At 45.6% G+C, this 20,319-nt stretch overlaps 1 protein-coding gene across 3 annotated transcripts in view; it reads right to left on the minus strand.

Annotated features, from left to right (window-relative positions):
- Window positions 1-20,319, minus strand: part of LOC109285970 (uncharacterized) — a 131,115-nt gene that overhangs the window by 7,214 nt on the left and 103,582 nt on the right. For all 3 annotated transcript variants that reach the window (XM_059723956.1, XM_059723957.1, XM_059723955.1), the window contains one exon: window positions 455-524. The gene's annotated coding sequence lies outside the window, so the exon portion shown is untranslated. The remainder of the gene's footprint in view (window positions 1-454; window positions 525-20,319) is intronic.

Consider the following 20,319-nt stretch of genomic DNA (forward strand, 5'->3'; position numbering starts at 1 on the left):
TTGATTATAATAAAACTCTTAATATTATACATAAAAGCTTCTTACAATATTAGTGTGGGTAATATGTAATGGAATAGACAATATATATCTAATTAAAAGCAAATCAAAATAATACCATCTTACTCTTCTGAGAGCCATCTTTTATGCATATTAATGTTATATAATAGATTACACTAATGCTGCAGAAGCAATTTACTTTTTTTCTGTAAGATCTTTAAAACATTAACATGTATTACTAAACTACACACAATTTATTTCTAGTTTCTTTCATAATTATGCAAAATTAAAAAAGAAGGTTTAGTATCTGACAAGTTATGATTACCTGATGTACGGACAAAAGAGACAGAAAGTGTCAAACAGATGTTGATGCAAATAGAGTGATTTGCTAGGTTTGAAAATGGGTACAATGGGTATAATTCATAAGTGCTACTAGTTTAACACAGAACATACTTACCTCTGTACTTGCTGTATCAAACATATTTTTTTGTTTTAGAAAAAAATAGTTCACATTGGAAGCATTCTGTCTGGGGGGAAAAGAAAAGAAAAAAGATGAAGAAAATCAACTTATATGGAGCACAATAACAACTCTAATGGGCACAGACCTGAGTTTTGTATGACTTTCAACATATGTACTTGTGTTTCTGAAATGTAATCACTGGTAGCATTCTGACATTTTCTTTGTTTTGTAATTTGTAAGTAAATTTTAGTCCATATAAAAATGAAGGTTTAAAAATAGTGATTTGCATAAGCTATGGTATTGCAGGAAAGAATACTGCCTCACTTTGTCATTGGTACATCAATCCTGAGTTGTACCACCCCTGTTCTTTTATTTCCATGTCACCAGTGCAGATATTACAGATGGTGCAATACTGCATAGTAACTTTGGACAAAGCCCTATAAAGTCTCCCACTTCCCATATGAATTCCATGGGCTATAGCTTGGGCTGTAAAAAAAGGGATGGAAAAAAGGGAAAAATATGAATAAATTCAGTGTTTTTAAAGAGCTGCACGTTTCAGCATTGAAAACACTTGTATGTGGTTGATACTGGCCAATAATTCTGTAATTGCCAACTAGGTTATAAAGGTCAATACTTTCTCCCCATTGTTTTTCTTCTATGTTAGCTTTAAATGTTATGATCTGATATACAGTGTTTTTCTTAACTAATAACTCCACTACTACTATGTAATTGTTTTAAAAAAGTGAACTTAGTATTCATGCTCAAATGCTCAATTGAATCATAATTGGTGATGGTACCTTAAGACCCATTCTCCTAACTGTGAAAAAGTAGGTGGAGAAGGAGGTAGGAAATAAGTGGAAACCTTAGTTTACCATGTCTAATATTTCAGTGAAAGGAGTTGAGCTGATATAAGAGAGAGATGGTACAGAGCTCAGTAATATGCACCTGCAAATCAGCTGTCTCAGACTACTCATAGTTTCATAGTAGCTAGGGTTAGGAGGGACCTGAACAGATCATCTAGCCTGACCCCTGCCACAGGCAGGAATGAATGCTGGGTTCACAAGACCCCAGACAGGTGATCATCCAACCTCCTCTTGAATTTGCCCAAGGTAGGGGTGAGGACCAGTTCCCTGGGAAGTTGATTCCAGATTTTGGCCACCCTAACTGTAAAATATTGCCTTCTGATCTCTAACTCAAACATATTCTCCATCAGCTTATTACCACTGTTCCTTGTCACCCCAGGTGGTGCTGGGGAGAAAAGGGTTCTAACTATTTGCTGTTGATCCCCCCTGATGAGCTTGTAGGCAGCCACCAGGTCCCCCCTCAGCCTTCTCTTGCTGAGGCTGAACAGGTTCAGGTCCCTCAGTCTCTCCTCGTAGGGCCTGTCCTGCTGCCCTCTCACCAAGTGGGTGGCCCTCCTCTGAACCCTCTCCAGGCTGGCCACACCCCTTTTGAAGGGCAGCGTCCAGTACTGGACGCAGTACCCCAACTGCGGCCTGACCAAAGTCGCATAGAGGGGGAGTATCACCTCTCTGGACCAGCTTGAGATACACCTTTGGATGCATGACAAGGTCTGGCTGGTCTTGCTGGCTGCGGTCTGGCATTGGCGGCTCATGTTCATCTTGGAGTCAATAATGACTCTGAGATCCCTTTCCGCCTCTGTGCTTTCAAGAGGGGAACTCCCTAGCCTGTATGTATGCTGTGGATTCCTTCTCCCAAGGTGCAGCACCCTGCATTTGTCTACGTTGAACCCCATCCTATTCTCATCTGCCCACTTTTGTAGTCTGTCTAAATCTAGTTGCAGCCTCTCTCTCCCTTCAAGTGTGTCCACCTCACCCCACATCTTAGTGTCATCAGCAAATTTGGACAGTGTGCATTCCACCCCCCTCGTCCAAGTCGCTGATGAAGATGTTAAACAGTGCAGGCCTGAGGACCGAGCCCTGAGGAACCCCACTGCTCACATCTCGCCAGGTTGAGTACAACCCATCCACCACTACTCTCTGGGTGTGCCCCATCAGCCAATTTTTTACCCATCCAACTGTGCAGACATCAATGCCACAGTCGCTTAATTTATTGATGAGGCTGGGGTGAGAGACAGTGTCAAAGGCCTTCTTAAAGTCTAGAAAGACTATGTTCACAGTGACACCATCATCCAAGGATTTAGTTACTTGGTCATAAAAGACAATCAGGTTGGTCTGGCAGGACCTGCCTTTGATGAACCTATGCTGATTGCCCCTGAGCATGATCTCCTGTGCAGGTCCCCCACAGATGTACTCCTTGATGATTCTCTCCAAGATCTTCCCGAGCACCGAGGTGAGGCTTACAGGCCTATAGTTATTTGGGTCCTCCTTCCTCCCCTTCTTGAAAATTGGGACCACGTTAGCCAGTTTCCAATCCCCCGGCACCTGGCCAGATGACCATGAATGCTCATACAGCTGGGCCAAGGGCTCCGCAATGACCCCTGCCAGCTCCCTCAACACCCTTGGGTGGAGGGCATCTGGACCTGCAGATTTAAAAATGTCTAGCCCTTCCAGAAGATCCCTAACTACATCTGCACTGACTGCAGGCTTGATAGAGCTATCCACAAGGTTGTCCCTACCTCTGGTAGGTGGGATATCCCGGTCCCTGTTCAAAAAAACAGAGGCAAAGAAACTGTTAGAAATTTCAGCTTTCTGATATATGTGGCGTGGCCACAAGATTACCGTTTGTGTCTTGCAGGGGCCCTACATTGCCTGGTGCTCTCTTCTGGCTCCTAATGTACTTGAAAAAGGATTTTGTTGTCCTTAATCCTGGATGCTAGCCTGAGTTCCATCTCTGCCTTGGCCTTCCTAATAGCCCTCCTACACTCCCGGGCCAAGGAGGACTCCTCCTCCTTGGTGATAGCTCCTCCCTTCCACTGGTTATACACCCCCATTTTAGTCTTCAGGCATTCCTGAATGCCCTTGCTGAGCCAAGGGGGTTTCTGAGCACTCTTACCCCCTTGCTTCTCCCAGGGACTGTTATCCTTTGGGCCTGGAGGATCGCCCCCTTAAAGTACAACCATCCCTCATGGACTCCCATCTCCTCTACCTTCTGGGCCCTTAGCACCTCCCCCACTAGTCTCCTAAGCTCATTGATGTTGGCCCTTCTGAAGTCAAGGGCTTTAGCCATGGTGTGAGCCCTAGACGCCTTGCATTGGATAATGAAATCCAGCAGGTGACGATCGCTATTGCCCAGGTGGTCAAGGACCTGCAGTCCCCTCACCAGGTCATCCCCTGTGGCCAGGGCCAGGTACAGCAAGGTGTTACCCCTAGTGGGGCTATGCACTTCCTGGATAAGGTGAAGGTCCTGTAATACAGCCAGGAACCTATGCAAGTGGTCAGACCTCGCTTTCTGCTCCTCCCAGCAAATGTCTGGGTAGTTTAGGTCACCCATGACAATAACATCCCTTGACCTAACCACCTCCATAAGGTGACTGGAGAAGTCCTGGTCCAGCTCTTACCCTTGGTTGGGTGGTCTGTAGTAGACATCCACCGAAAGGTTCCTTTCACCATGCCCCCCCTTGTAGTTTGACCCATAGTGCCTCTGCCCGACCCTCCTCTAACCTGAAGCTAATCTTTGATGATGTGAGGTGCTCTTTGACATAGAGAGCAACGCCCACACCTTTCCTTTCTGTCGTGTCTCTTCTATATAGGGTGTATCCCTGAATACCCACTGCCCAGTCATAGGTAGGGTCCCACCAGGTTTCTGTAAGCCCTACTAAGTCTGGGTTATTTGGTACCAGAGTCAGATAGGGGGTGGGAGTGGGGTTAGCAATGTATTTGAACCCTTCTTTGGCTGTGTGCTGCATGCCCTGTGAAGCCTCTGAGCTCAACAGGATATCAATGGCAGCTCCATATGTGCTGTGAGCTCTGAGCTTGCTGGCTGACCAGTTTGGGGTCTACCAGGAGTCTTTGCTTCCAAGCAGCTCTGAAACTGAAAGTTGTGTGCTGCTGTCACTTGCCCTTTCCCTTCCTCCTTCCACACTGTCTAAAATTCAGTGACAGGAGAACAGAGGGGACAGGTGGCAGTGGTGAACCCTTGGGCTCCAGCCCATGGGCCCCAAAGCTGCATAAAAGCATAGACTCTAGGCAAAACCCATGCTAACATGTTGGTGAGCTCACAGAACTCACTGACATCCGGGAGAGGTGCATCCATACCCCTTTTGGCTGTATGATGTATATGCAATGAGCTCTCTACATGGTGCAGGCACTGCACCACTGAAGGCCACAGTCTCTCCTTGTGACCTTTGAACCACCCATACCTGGCCCTATAACTACACACAGCCATTTACATTGTTATAAGATACTGGATATGAAAGCATAACTTATTGTCTTGTGACATATAAAAAATTGAGGACTACATTGAGATCATCAAAAGGGTTAGTTACTTAGCCTACCATACACAGTTCCATTCCGTCTCCATGGTTCATATTAATATAAGAAGAGACAAAAGACTTGCTCTTACATGAGACCTGAATTTAACTGAAGATTCTCATTCTGCAAAATGTGGTAGAAAACACACTTGGTGCCTATTTGGAATGAATTTGCACTAGAATTAGAACTATTTAGAGTGCGTAGCTCAGGCTAATTCTTGTGTTTATATTACATTAGGCAAGGAACTAGCTTTTTGAGAAAAATTATTAAATGGCAGGTTAACAACAATAATGATCAAACTTGCTCCTTTTCTAGGAATGGACCTCTTCCTTCATCCTGCCAACAGGTGTCAAAGCCCTTCATAATACTACTGAGGTTTTGATAATTCATTGCCGCAGAGGTGTCTTGTTAATCTTAACTGTGATATAGAACATTTAGTTGAAACTAAGGAGTTTGAACAGAACTAATCCTGGTGGGAACTCCTTTTTTGTTGTTGAGTTACCACTAAATTCTAAACATATACTAAAAAAGAATGAGTCTGGACAATAGGAAATGCTGATTTGTTAAGGAATCAGTCCTCTTAAAATATACACATCCAAACATATATACAGCAATCCAAAACCTCTTTGAATCCTGATCTTCTTTCTTTTGGACACGTGGCAGTAGGGGAAAATCTTGTGATGTAATGACAGAAACAGCTTATTAAATATTATCATCAGAAATTATGGATTTAAAAAAAAAACCTGCATTAGGTCATCTGCTTGTGCCATTTCTTTCACTGTACAATTTTTCCCCTAGAGTATTTTCTCATGCTTAACCATAATAATGAAGTAGCATTTATATCCATAATAAATTATCTATTTGTAACTGAAGATTGATTACAGGGGATCAGGACTTCCCTGAAACAAAGAATTGCTAGTTTAATGGAAAATAAATACCTGGGTATAGCAACTTTTATGCATAAATTAAAGTGAAATTAATACTTTAATGCCTGCTAAATGTTTAGCAGAAGGAATGTAATTGCTGTTCTCTATAGATAAGTATCAGAAAAGACCATCACCGAAGCAAAAACCCTTGACTGTATATAGGGGGAACTCAGCTAACTTAAAAAAAATTTAAATGTTTGTTCAAACAAAGTTTCTCATCGTAAACCATACCAGAAATACACTTTGGTGGCTAATCTTTCCAAAGAACAAGGAAAATCTTTCACCTTAAAGGAAAGGGGATAATAAAAAAGTAGAGAATCACAAAATTTCTTATTTGTGCAAAAGACAGTAAGGAAGAAGTAACTTGTAAAATGAATACTAAGGGGTAGATTCTTCTTCTGCTTAATTCAAGACTCAATGTCTTTCAAAAAGCTATGCTTCAACTCAGACAAAACTTAAGTTGAGTCACTGATTCAAATTCTAGGCTATACAACAGGGGTGGGCAATTATTTCGGGTGGAGGGCCACTTGATGAGTTTTGGTGACCTGTCAAGGGCTGCATGTATAGCCCTGCCCCTTCAGTTTTCCCACCCCATGGTCGTCATCTTGGAACCGGAAGTCCCACCCCCTGACCCCTGACCTTTGCTGCTGGAAGCCCCACCCCTGACCCCTGACCTTTGCCGCTGGAAGTCCCTCCCCTTGAACAATTTACCAGGTAGCAAGGGGTTGTGACCCCTCTAACATCCTGCCCCAGCAGTGGGGTTTCAGGGGCATCAGACCTTCCCCAGAACTTTCCCCCTACCTGTACCAGCTGGTCCCAAAAGAAGGAGGCTCCGCTGTTGCTTCTGCTGGCCAGTGCTGACCCAGTTGGGCTTGCCCTGTCCCCAGCAGCACCTGGTAGGGTGGCTTCAGCCACATGCTGCTCTGGATGGGATGGACCCATCTGGGTCTGCACAGGCCAGGAAAAGTGGCATGCAGCTGAAATTGGCTTCCCACATGCTGCTGGGGACAGGAGGAGCCTGACCAAGTCTGCACCAGCCAGGAAAGATGGCATGCAGCTGAAGTCAGCTCCTCATGAGCTGCTGGGGATGGGAGGAGCCTGGCTGGGTCTGCACTGGCCAGGAAAGGCAGCATGCAGCTGAACTCGGGTCCTCACATGCTGCTGGGGATGGAAGGAGCCCGGTCAGGTCTACACCAGCCAGCAGAAGCGGTGGCGGAGCCGTATGCTGCTCGGGATGGGACGAGCCCGGCTGGAGTAGCAGGGGCTCAGCTGCACTTTCCCCCTGCCTGCACCGGTCAGTCCTGAGTGGCACACAGCTCCACCGCTGCTTCTGCTGGCCTGGCCGGGTTCCTGCCATCCCCAGCAGCATGTGAGAAGCCAACTTGAGCTGCATGCCACCTTTCCTGGCCAGTACAGACCCAGCCAGGCTCCTCCAGTCCCCAGCAGCATGCGGCTGGGGATGGGAGGAGCCCTGCTAGGTCTGTATCAGCCAGCAGAAGCAGCAATGGAGCCATGTGCCTCGGGATGAGATGATAGGGGCTCAGTTACACTTTCCCCCTGCCTGTGCTGGTCAGTCCTGAGCAGCATATGGCTCCGCCGCTGCTTCTGCTGGCCAGTGCTGACTCGGCCGGGCTCCTCCCATCCCCAGGAGCATGTGGAAAGCTGGCTTCAGCTGCATGCTGCTCCAGATGGGATGGGCCCGACTGGATCTGCACCACCCAGCAGAAGCAGCAGTGGAGCCGCATGCTGCTTGGGACTGACCAGCATAGATAGGGAGGAAATGCAGCTGAGCCCCTGCTGCCCCAGCTGGGCTCATCCTGTCCTGAGCAGCACACGGCTCCGCCACCACCTGTCCTCCCTGGTGCTGACTGGGCCAGAGCTGCGGCCCAGGTGCTGTTTCCCCTTCCCAGTGCCAGCCCAAGTAACATGGCATGGGAAAAGCCTACCCAGCAGCCACTTTCCTGGGCTTACCTGCAGTGCAGGGCCCTTTCCAGTCCCATGCAGCAAAGCAGAAGGTGGCCCATACACCATTTCCCCCCACTGGCACCACAGGTTCTGACCCAGGCCCCCCACCCCTCTCAAGTTGCAAACGTGGCCTGAGCCAGGGGAGGAGCGAGGCCAGCTGGGTCAGGCTGAGGTCAGGGTTGGTTGCCTCACAACCAGAACCAAGGAAACAGCCTAAGGTGCTGCAGCCAGTGGCTGGTGCTGCCAGAGGCTTTTAGAGGGGCAGCTGCCATTACATGGGTTCTGAAGGGGCTCCGCGGGCTGGAGGGAAGTGGTTGGTGGGCTGCATCCAGCCCGTGGGCCGTATTTTGCCCAACCCTGCTATACAAGAATTTAGGCAAAGTGTAACATTGGTCTTTTTGGGCTCTTTTGGATATTTGACATCTATGAATAATTAAGTGTAACTTTATCCACTGTAGTCAGGATTACTTCAGACTAATTTGTGTCCTACCACCACAGCATGAGATCCAGCTTTGGTTTTGACCCAGCATAGTCTTGTCTCCCAACATTGTGACCCACTTGCTCTCAACATGAAGTTCTAGAAGCAAGGGAAACCCCCACCCTCCCAGAAAGGGAGGGCTGTGTGGGAGCCAACTGTTATTCCTTCCCTCTTAGATTGTAATGCTTGCGCCACCAGTGAAGGTGCATCCACTTGAGCAAGCGGGACTAAAGTTTTTCTCCTCCTGTTAGTCACGGGGGGCATGCTACCTAGCCCCCACAGAATAGTGGGTTTTTCACTAAACATTTCATAGATATGCATGGGTTAGTCAGCTATTGATTCAGGATTTCTAGAAATGATGTCGGATATTGCTACTTTGATTACATTCAGAGCTTGCCTACAAGGGGTGCATCCCCATGAGCATGTATGTGAAAGGGTGCATATTTCCCACGGGACAAATAGCAGCAGTACATATTTGTACCACTGCTATCTGTCCCTGGGCATGCCCCTGCACGCGTACTCCAGTGCACAGCATATGGACCCGGGTGGCATAGGGGATGCTGGGGCCAGCAACTGTGCCGGCCTCAGCAGACTTACCTAGGGTCCTAGGGGTCTCCCAGGGCAGCAGTAGCACTGAACTGGCCACTTGGAGACCTGACTGGCAGCCAGAATATGACTCTGGCCAGCCAGGCTCTGGTTCTGGCACTGAACGCTGCTGCCATGTATGTCACACCATTTTTTTAGCAGCAGGGTTTTTTGACACTGGGGTATACAACTGTATAATCATATTAGTATAGTGATATAGTATAAATCCCTGAGTATGCTCTTTAATTGCTGAAAACAATAGGGTTTTTTGTTTAGCCTAAACTTCTTCCAAAATGACATAATCTAAATGAAATGGCACTGTTTTCTCAGGACAAGAATTTCATGGCTTTATACTGATGAAGCTATACTGGTTTGAACTTATTTTTTGGCTAATAATACCGGTATGATGTTTGGTATGTACTACCAGTATAACTGTATAACTGTGGAGATAAGACCTCAACTCACATTTTCAATCTTTGTTTCGCAACCATGAGGGCTGGAAATGTATTATTATTTTAAAGAAAGTCTCAGAATCATATAACTCTTACAGGTGGGCTTGCTTAGATATGTGTCTTGGACTTAAACATTCCCTGCCTGCAGGGAAATACACACACACACACATATACACACACTTATTTTTAGGCTCAAGGTATAGTATCCTTCTGTGATAGATTATGGTACTGCCTGTAATATTTCTGGGTTTACAGGATCATAGGAAAGTAAGGCTGTAAAGGACCTCACAAGGTCATCTAGTTCAGCCCTCTTTTCAAGGCAGGCTCACCTCTAACTAAACCATCCCAGCCAAGTGTCTACCTAACTTGCTTTTAAAAGTTTCCAAGGATGGAGATTTAAAAACTTCTCTAGATAACCTGTTCCAATGTTTGACCACTCTTATAGTCAAAAAGTTCCTCAAAATCTCCAGCCTAAATATCCCATGCTTCAGCTTGAGGTCATTGATCCTAGTTCTGATCCTTACAGCCACTTCCATCCTTTCTATAATAGACATTCAGATATTGAAGACTGCAATCAAATCCCTCCTCAGTCTCCTCTTCTCCAGACTAAATAACCCTTGCTCCTTCAGCCTTTCCTCATCAGTCATGCACCTCAGGTCTCTAAACATTTTTGTTGCTAGGGTGACTATACATCCTGGTACAGTACTGGACTTCATAGCCCATCCTGTTGTCCCAGGTAGTTGGTGAAAAACAAAGCAGAAGTCTCCAGTTGGCACCACCCTGCCCACATGTGCCTAGCCTGGCTCCTCCTGAGCAGTGGCTGGCGGGGGAGGGCAGGCTGGGCTGAGCACTGCTCCTTCTTGAAGAGGGGATCAGCTCAGGCAGGGCAGGGCAGGGCAAGACAAGGTGTGGGAGGGCCAGGGCCAGGACTTGAGCACCTGCATGGGGCAAGCCAGGATGGCCACCTGCCACTGGCAGCCTCATGCCCTGCTGTTGTAGGGTTGCTGAGGCTCAGGTTGCATATGGTGACCTTGAGCAGCTGCTGGTGGTGGGAGAGAGTTGTCGTGTGGCCACACAGCAAAGGCTAGCGGATCCCAATTCCATCCAGCCTCTGCACGCAGGGAATGGAGCCCAGCTGTGAGCCTCCACACTGTCCCACCCAGCCCCACTCCACCATCAGAGCTTTTTGGAGCCTCAGGGTTGGGGCTGAGTTCAGCACCCTTGTGTGCAAATGTGCCAGACAAGACCCTCCCTGCTGCCTTCCACAGGCGCGTGCATGTGTGCAAGGGGAGGGGAGTGCAGAGGCATGGTGTGTATGTGTATCTTTGTGAGTGTGTGTCCTCATCCCTGCCTCTCTAGTTCAGTGCCTGTAGGGTGCCAGCCAGTCAGGCCATCTCTTTCAAACTCAGGCAGGAGCTGGTGGGCAGAGCGAGTCGCTGGCTGCAGCAGTCAGAAGTTTCCTTGCCAGGGGAGTGGGGCTGGGGGGGACGACAACAAATAGAGAGTGACTGCAGTGGGGCAAAGGAAAGCAGGTGCTGAGCTCTGCAGCTCTGTGCATGGGGGCTGCACAGCAGGCTGATAGTCCAGCAACACAGCCACTTACTCCACTCATGCTTTGTGCTGGGCTAGAGGAGGAAGCGGGAGTGTGTGTGTGTGGGCATGTATGATCACCTCTGTCCCGGATCTCCTAGCCTCCATCCCAGATTTCTGCAAAAGTGTGACCCGGGTGGCAGCCCAATCATTGCCACCCCTGCCCAAATATCAGGGATGGTGTGGAGAGAGTGGTGCAGGGCTTCCGGCCAGCACCAATTTACTTTTCAGCCGGCCTCTGCTCCCCACAGAGCAGCCTGTGGTCCCAAGAAGGTCTAACACTTAACTGATTTAACTATTTACACTTTATTTACAAAACAAGAATACTAGGAAAGGTTATTCACAAGTGAACTTAAAAGGCATAACCAGAATCACAAAACAAACCAGAATGCATTAGTCAACCCTTGACTCAAGAACCACAGATACAGTAAGTAGCAGCTTTCAGTCACTGCTGAGATGCTACCACAAGGAAGCAAGGTGCTCACTCCCAGCAGCTCCAACAGGCTTCCCAATAAGCAACAGACTACAACAGTGTAGGCTCATCTGGTCTGCAGCAATCAAATTGTATCAAACCCCAACCCCCTCAATGAGGCTGAAGGGTGACCCTCTGTGGCAACCAAAAGGCAAGCAACAAGCAACAGCGTAGACTCTTGCAGCAATCGGCATGACCCAAGCACAAAGCTCAGAGACTCCATCCAATGACAATCAGCTGCAGAATAAGGGACAGGACTGGGTCCCCTCTGGGGCAGTCAATGGCAGAGGGTCAGAAGTACAGGCAGCTCCCAGGAGTCGTTGCTCTAAACCCCTGCTCTAGATGACTGGCTGAGTAACCCACACGGCTTGCATATCCCGCTCTGAGCACCAGCCTGCACTCCGAGCTCCTGGGGACCCTTGTCCTGGTGCTCTGCTGCTCCTCAGGATCCCAGTGTCTTGACTGCTGCTGTACCGCTTCCCCGGGGGAGGTAAGGTGTTTCTTCAACTCACTAGCCCAACTCCCTGCTCCGGATAAGGATGCTGCCTGCACTCCTAGCCACTGCTTCTTCTCCACAGTGGAGTGGTGGGCTGACTGCCTCCCCTAGCCTCCAGGAAGCCCAGCATGTCCAGCACACTGCGATGGGGCCTTGGGGCACAAGCTCTCTGCCCCAAGACCTGGCCACAGCTCCCTCTGCTGGCCACAGCTGCTTCTCCACTGCCTTCTTCTTCCAGGGCCGTCGAGGCTCTTCAGAGGGGTCTCTCTGCTCCCTCTACTGGGTCAGCTCACCCCAGCTCTTCTTAGGACTCCTGCGTCATTCCCCAGAGTCACTGTCAGCAGCCCCCATGCCAGTTTGGATGCTAATTTTATCCCCTCCGGCAGTCCCTCCCTGGCTTGCAAACCGGCCAACCAGGGCTCAGGGTGGCTGGCCCCCAACCCCGGCCATCCCCCTTCCACGCGAATGAGGGTATTGAAAACGCCTTCTTTCAATTGGCTTCCCCTTCTCCACAGGGCAGGGCTCCCCTGCTCTACCCTTGGGGTTGCTCAGAGTTCACCGGCACTGTTTCTAGCCCAGGGTAAGTATCTCAAGCCAATCTGGTGAGCCCACATTGGCAGCCTGTTACAAAAGTATTATGGTCACCCTATACATGACTGTCCTTTCCTCTCCCTGAGAACATTGATAAGGTTTCCATTATTGCTTCCCCTTACTAAGTTTTTATCTATATCTCCAGGCTCTTTACTTACCTCTGGGTTTTTGCTTCCTCCCCTGATGAACCTGGAGTAAAATGGGTTTATGTGACTATAATTTTGTATGTTTCAGTTTCAGTTTCCTTGACTATTTTGTACACTAGGAAAGAATGGGTTAATGGTGTTTTGAAGCAGACCTGGGAGGATGTGCTATACATGTTTCTGCTATGGAAGAATGGCTATCAAGCAAACAAAGAACCTATATGCATATGTTGAATCACTGGAAGGCCAGTGGATTCAAGCTCCAGAGCCTGCAGACTGTGGTTTCTGGCAGGACTTCTGAAAAGCCCCAGTGCAAAAAGATGGCCTTAAAAAGGAGACTTCCAAAGACAGTGGAGTTCAGGGAAGAGAAAGAGAGAAAAAAAGGCAAGAGAAAGAGAGAAAAAAAGGCAAGATGAGGAGGAGCCTGAGAGCTTTCACATGGGGGGGGGGAGGGGCAGGCATTGTGGCCAAAGGACTCTGCACGTTATATCACTATTGACTAAAATGGGTTGTTTTTATTTAAAAAGTGCTCCCTACTTCACTATATGTGACTTTGGGTGCACTCTGTCCTCTTGTGGGGTAAAATCCCCCTCTATGAGCTAAGTGAGGAGGTAGGGCAGAAGGTGACATTGCTAATGGTGGGGGAGGGATTTGCTCTCAGAGTCCAGGAAGCTGGAGCTTGCTCACTCTGAAAGCTATGTCTGGGCTGGCTCTGGGGGTAATCAAGGCTGGGCATCCTAAGCGGATGCTTCCCTGAGAAATCCATGACACCTTTCTACAGCTCCCAGTGGTCTAGTCTGTGGAGCCAGAAGTCTGAGCTCAAACCTCATTCTAGACTCAGGCTAAAGACATCAGTCAAACCAGTTGTAAATAGGACACCTGGTCATATGGGCTGGTGAGTCAAAATGACTGGATGTGATGCTAACCATATTAGTTGATTGTATGCTTTGGGCTCTAAAAACTGCTCTGACTTAAGCAACCAGTAGACCCTAAACTCAGATAGATCTTTCTGACACTAAAGAAAGAAGCAGGGACTGGACCTGAACATGCAGGGCTGGCATATGGTGCAGGAGCCTGGGAACAGGCAGGGAGGGGAAATCCTCCCCTGGGTGCCGCTGACATGCTCTCAGACTAATCTGAGCAGCAGGGAGGCAATCGAGGGAGCAAGGGGGAAATGTAGGGCCTGATGGAGGTCAGGGGTGATCCAGGTCACCCTTAATCCTTCCCCCCTGCCCTATACTGAGGCTAGAGAGCGAGCGAGTGGGGCAGGCAGAGAGTGGACTTGGCCGCTTCTAGTCACACCTCTGCTTGCCAGCTTTCTACCTGCAAGTCTGAGCAGTACATACTAGAGAGAGTACTACCTCTTAATGTGTGACTGGTCATAGCACATGCTAACTTTAATAATCTAACCTTCCTTAGAGTTCGCATGGGCTAACTGTAATGTGTAATCTCACCCACAGTAAATAATAAATCACGATTTACTTTCTCCTCACAGTTAAGCATTTTGTAAATCCTAATCATGTACCCCCTCGTGTCTCTTTTCTAAACTGAATAAGCCTAGCCTCTTTAGCCTCTCTTCATTTGGAAGCCCCTGCATACAGCTAATCTTCCTTGACTTTCTCTGGACCTTCTCTAGTTCTTCTATATCTTTTTTTGAGATGTGGGAACCAAAACTGGTCACAGTGGTCAAGGTATGGACACACCGAGGATTTATCAAAGGGCAAAAAGATACATTCTACTGTGTTTACAATTCCATTCTTAATTATTCCTAAGATGTTGATTGCCTTTTTTGAAAGTTGCTGAGCACTGAACTGATGTAAGATTTCCCAGCACTGAGCTGATGAATAGAGGAATGGAAAGTATGGAGACGGTGTAAAATGGCTGCTGCGCTTTTCCCTCAAGGTGGGAGAGGATGGAGTTCACCCTTCAGAAGCACAGCTACAGTATTAACGCTTTCACAGTCACTGTGGAACTGGCAGTTGCTTTTCCCTGAGCAGGCAATGACTGCTTCCAATTTGCCAGGGGCTATGAGAAAGTTAACAATTTAGCTTTTACCTATGCAGCGCTGGTCAAGATTCAACCATGCAGTCAGGATCTGTTGAAGCCAGAATTCAGCTATGATTGCATAAATCTTTTTTTTTTTCTTCCCCAAAAAATTCTGCCTTCCCAAAACAAGGTGTGGGTCTTATTTAGGGGTGCATGATATGCAAGACAATATGGCATGAGAAAAAAAAGAGGACTAGTGATTTTACAAACCTCAAATTTTAGTTATCCAACTTGATATATCTTCAAAGAGCCCAATTTTCAAGAAGTTCTGAGTTCCTGCCCTCTGAAAATTAGGCCCTATCAGAAGCATTAATTGATCCCCAAAACTGTTAGTGAACTTTGAAAGTTTTGGCAAAATCCTCTTTTTAAAGCCACTTTTCATAAGAAAACATCTGCTTACAAGACTGACAAATTTATAACCAATTTCAGAATTACTTTGTTACAGGGAACTAAAAAAATGACTTGAGCTTTAAAATATGGCATCTAAAAATTGCATAATTTAATAAAGAATTTTGACTAAAGTAATTGCTTTAAATGAGAAGCACTGCATTACTCATGCTACATAAAGTAATTGTGGAATTAGTCATTCATTACTTACTGAAGTGAGGTTTTTCAAAAACTAACTCAAATTTATAATTTTCATAGCAGGCTTTGGGACACAGAGGGATAGAACTGTTGGTACTCAAGTTGGTGCCTTGAGATCCTTTCAAGGGTGCCATGGGTGTGACACGCAGTTAGCTATACACATGTAATTCACAAAGATAAATCCAGAGATTTCAAATAGGATTCATAATCTTTCTGAGTTCTTTGTAACAGAAAAACTGCTCCATTATTTTTCTGTAGTAAAAAAATGAGTGAAAACTAAGTTGCCATTTTCTGAGGGGTACCTCAAGTCTATCCAGAGATGCCTTGAATCTAAAATCTGCTTTAGAAAAACATGTTGCATGATCTGTCATACCTATTTCAATTATATGCAGTTGTAGCTTAAGGATGTTCTGGGCCTGAGGTTATATCCCTGACTGTTCCTTTTTAGTAGCATCTCATGAACCTATTCCACACAAGCTTTTAAGGGCCACATCTGATTTGGTTATGCATGTGACCTACACATAGGTATCAAAATGCCTAAATTATAAGCACCTTGCTATTAAAAGTTAGGTGTCCTCAAGAGGGCCTAGAAGACAGGTCTCATTTCCTGGGATTTAGGCAAAAAAGGGCACTGGCAACACTTTCATAACAATCACCACTACTAGCAGTGTGGCTTAGGCATGGTCAGAGTACACCTAATGGATTAGGTCCCTTTAGAGATGCAAGCACCTCTGCAAAGCCAATCTGGTTCCCTACAAAATGTAGGCAGAAGTTAGACACCTAGATGATCAAATGTGCTTCTGAACATGCTAAGAGGCCCAATTCTAGATGCCTAGAGAACTTGGCCATTCAAAATGAAGACATCATCTAAACATAGGTACTTACTTTTTTCTGTGGTTTGTGCAGTAGGATCAACCTCGACCACTTGCAGGAACTTATGCACCTAAGTCCCATTTCAGTAGATATGCAACCAGATTGGATCAGGCCTTTTCTGCCTCATGGTACAACCATAAGCATGGAGTAAATATAAACGTACCACCCCAGAACAAGGCTTAAGAAGCTCTGTGCTTAAAGATTTATGTTAACTGAAGAATCGGGTAAAGTTATAACTTGACTGTTCTATCTAACCCAACTCCATCTATTCACTAAAATAACTAGTTCTATTTAAATGGTGCTTTAAACAAGCTAGCTAAACAGGTGTATGGGTTGAAAGTGAAATATTGCTGATGTTCAAGGTAGAGGGAGATTGATGCTATTAGGAAGCAGCTGTTCAAGTTAGCATCACTCATCAGTTGCTCTGTAGTTCCAATATTGTTTCAGTGTAGTCTGCCTATGTTAAACCAAGCTAGCTTGAGTTGATCAACCTGTGTAGAGTAACTTGAGCAGACTTTTGCAATGAAAACAAGCCCTTAGAGCAGGGGTTCCCAACCTTCTTAGATCGCAAACCAGCAAACCACAGATCGGAAGTGACTGCAAACCAGCAAATAGAGGACTGGCAAACTGCAGTCCAAAAGTGACTGGCATACTGTGGAGCAGCAGCCAACCCTTTTTAATACTGAGTATAAAAAAAGGTTGGCTGCCGCTCCACAGTATGCCAGTCACTTCCGGACTTTCAGTCTGGCAGCCAACCTTCCTGCAGACTGGCAGCCAACCCTTCACAGTCTGGTACTGGGCTGCAGCCCGGAGGTTAGGAACCTCTGCCTTAGAGACACTGCTGTAGCAAGTGGGGGAGAGGGGGAAGTAGACAACTCTCCTGGGTGGCAAAGCAAAGGGACACCAGCAGGCACTGCCCAGCCAGGGTGGAATGCAAGACAGAGCTGTGAGTAGCTTGTTTGAGGGGGAGAGAGACTTCAGCTGCTGCCTGCACTCCCAGGAAAGCAAAGCATGGGCGACAGCATGTACCCCCCAGATCTGTGCGCAGGCCAAGGGCAGGCTGCCACTGCCCAGGGCAAATCCACTGCAGGCTTTGCCCCAGGTGCCAAACTTCCTTGCCACAGCACTGTTTAGAGGTACAACTAGGAGTTACAGTTTCCTTCATTCTTCATTCCAGTAGAAAATTAACTCAGCACACCTGTGCCTTGTACTCTCTATTCTTTATATCTGCTGCTACTGAGCTGTGGGAAGATAGGAGCAGAAAGTACATATGCTCCCTGTGTACCTGGAGCCAAACTCCTGGTAGCCTTTGTGGGTGTACTTTCCTGCACATACATGTAGTTAGGCAGGAGCTAGAATGGAGAATATTCTTAAAGCCAACAGATTATGTGTTCTGACTCTTCTTTAATATAAAGAAGCAATACATTGGAGATCATGATTCAAACAAAGTATGTTATATGGACCCACTAGATCTTGTATATGATTTTCCAAAGTGACCTTGAAGAAAAGTCTTAGTGTTGTCAAGATGTGGAGCTATTGTTCTCTCTGTCTCCAAATGTTTCCAGTTTAACTCCTTGAAAGAAAGGTCTCATAGCAGTGAGTTTCCTTGATGCAGAAACCCAACAGGACAAGAAAGGGAATAAAGATGATGGCCTTTACTTTGAAACGTAGGTTCTGCTAATTTAAGCTTTTGTCGCAAAACCTGGATGTTCCGAAGGCCTGTTTCTTGTAGAAAAAGAATAAATGTAAATAGTACAAAAGGGATCCAAACTATATTTTTATGGGTAAAGGTTGACCCAATGGGCTCTGAGAAGGGACATTTGGAAAAAGGGCTATTATGTTGCTCATTCAAACCCATATTATGTGATTTCCCCTTAAACACTGAAGTTTTTCTCTGCTGCTGTGCTCTAGGGAATAAAGATGAAAAGCAAGTAACAATTCGCCTGCATGTCTTTAATAAAATCCAGATTTTCCTTCGAGGTCACTAAGAAAAGCTCAATTTCTAATTCATGTTTCAACAAATCCATAATGCATTACTAGGCTCACCTTCTTGACTAAAAGGCTTCCATAGCAAAGTCACACTGTGGGTACTAGAAGCAAAAAAGGTATAGATGCATATCAGTGTTAATAAGTGAATGAATAGGAAAACTATTTTTTATAAACTTCTATAAACAGGAGTATGAAAGTTTTAAATTAAATGTTTCTTCAGTATCTGTAGCATTTTGTAGAAAACATTCAATATGCTAGAGCTGGATGGTGGGGAGGGGGTTTCAACAACATATAGAAAAGTCAGTTCATCAAAATCAAGTCTGTTCATAGGAGGTTAATTTTGACAAAATGTTGGGGGTCCAAAAATATTTGGAAAAGTTTTCGGACTGTTAAAATTATTTATCTATGTGTTCAGGACTCTGAAGCATGAGGCTTAAACAAAATAAGCATAAAATAACATTCCAGAAGTTCATTATCTACAGGTACATTTTGAAAATATGTGCAATAAATTTAGAGTTTGGATGAAGAAGGATGGACTATACAAGTGAAAATCATTTGAATATGCAAAAATGAAGTTAAACTAATGCTCTTATTACCACAACAGAGGCAATATGGGAATGAGCTAAAACAATAAAAGGAATCAAAGGTGGTTTGTCTAATTTTGATACAGCCTAAGGTGCCCAAATTTGCCCATCTGAGGTCTGCATTGGAAATTTGCCAAGAGCCTAAGGGCTTCACATATGTTACATAAAATGGAACAAATCACAGCCTCTCTCATCATTAATACAGACATATGACCCACATAGACTATAGCTTGACCCACTTGGTTCAAGACAGAGTATTGTATGCTGTATCTTGTAGTGACCCAAGTTCTCCCCACCTACCTGGATTAATTTGTAGGTCTGGGACATTTTAGGCACATAGTAGAGTTCAGTGATGCTATGGACCACATGCTTATTATCAGACTGTAAATCAGTACAGAATATGAATCAATACATAGTTTTCCATATATGAGAAATATGGAAGAGGATCTTAGGAACATTTACATTATTTTAATGGTAACAATTGAGATAAATTTGTAAAACTCTAAGATGGGAAACACATTTCTAATGTTAAATTAGATTGCTTTTATTCTTTATTATATTGTTTGCTGAACAGCCTACTCTTCCAGAATCTTTTTTAAATAATCCCAGGAAATGTATGTAATAACAGGATCCATTTGTCACATTTTATGAAATTTGAAGTAGAAATTAAAACAAGTTATAGAGAAATCAGGAAGACCTTCTTCCTTCCCTTTCCCCCTTTCAGATAGTTAGTTTGTTCTGATGCAAAATATTCTAAGGAAGTTTATTTTCCTTCTATTATATTGAGAACATTTAATGATACAAAGGAGAAAATATTCAAGAAAACTCATGTGAGTTAGGTATGTAATAGGCCAGAGCCAATGTGTTCAAGTAAGTATGTTACAGACTAACAGCAGAATTTTGTTTCAACAGATTTCTGCAAAAGGAAAAATCCTTGAAAACAAAGAATTTTAGGAAAATAGGGCTGGAATAGAATGACGTTATTTGGTCTCACTCTGTTTAAAGCAAGATCATCTCCATCCAAGACAAATGTTTGGCAAACTTGCATTTAAAAATTCCAAACAGGCAAGGATTTTTTGTGATCTCTTTTACTGGACAAACAGTATAGCTGGGAGAGCCATTGGACAAAGTCCTGAAGAAGGACACTTGATCCTCAAAAGCTTGTCCAACAGGTCTCTTATTCATACAGTTGGTTCAGTAAAAGAGATCACAAAAAATCCTTGCCTCTTGGACATTTTCTACAGCTACAGCAACACTCCAACCCTACTTAAAATTTTTCAGTGACAGACAGGGCCAGCCCACAATTTTTAAGGCCCCCTACAAGATGTAGTTTTGGGGCTCCCTGATCCCTTCCCAGGCCTGACTGAGGCCAGGGCCCAGAACTCCTCCCCAGCTCGGCTGGGAAGGAAATTAATGTCCTGGCACACCGGACATGGGGAAGGAGGTAGTGGCTGGAATTTCAGGCCGGAACAGGTAACCTAACATCCAACCCATGAGGTGGGTGACCGGGCTACACTGCCAAACATGGGAGGGGCCGTGGCCTCTCTGCCCAGCTCTGTGGGGCCCCCTGCAGCTGCAGACTGCCGTATAGGATGGGCTGGCCCTGGGGCAGAGATCAACAGTCTCTCCAGGTTTTTGTTCCAGTGCTTAACCATCTTCAGTGTAAAAAGTTCTTCCTGATAGCAAACCTAAA

The sequence above is a fragment of the Alligator mississippiensis genome, chromosome 3 (assembly GCF_030867095.1).
Source record: "Alligator mississippiensis isolate rAllMis1 chromosome 3, rAllMis1, whole genome shotgun sequence".
Lineage (NCBI taxonomy): Eukaryota > Metazoa > Chordata > Crocodylia > Alligatoridae > Alligator > Alligator mississippiensis.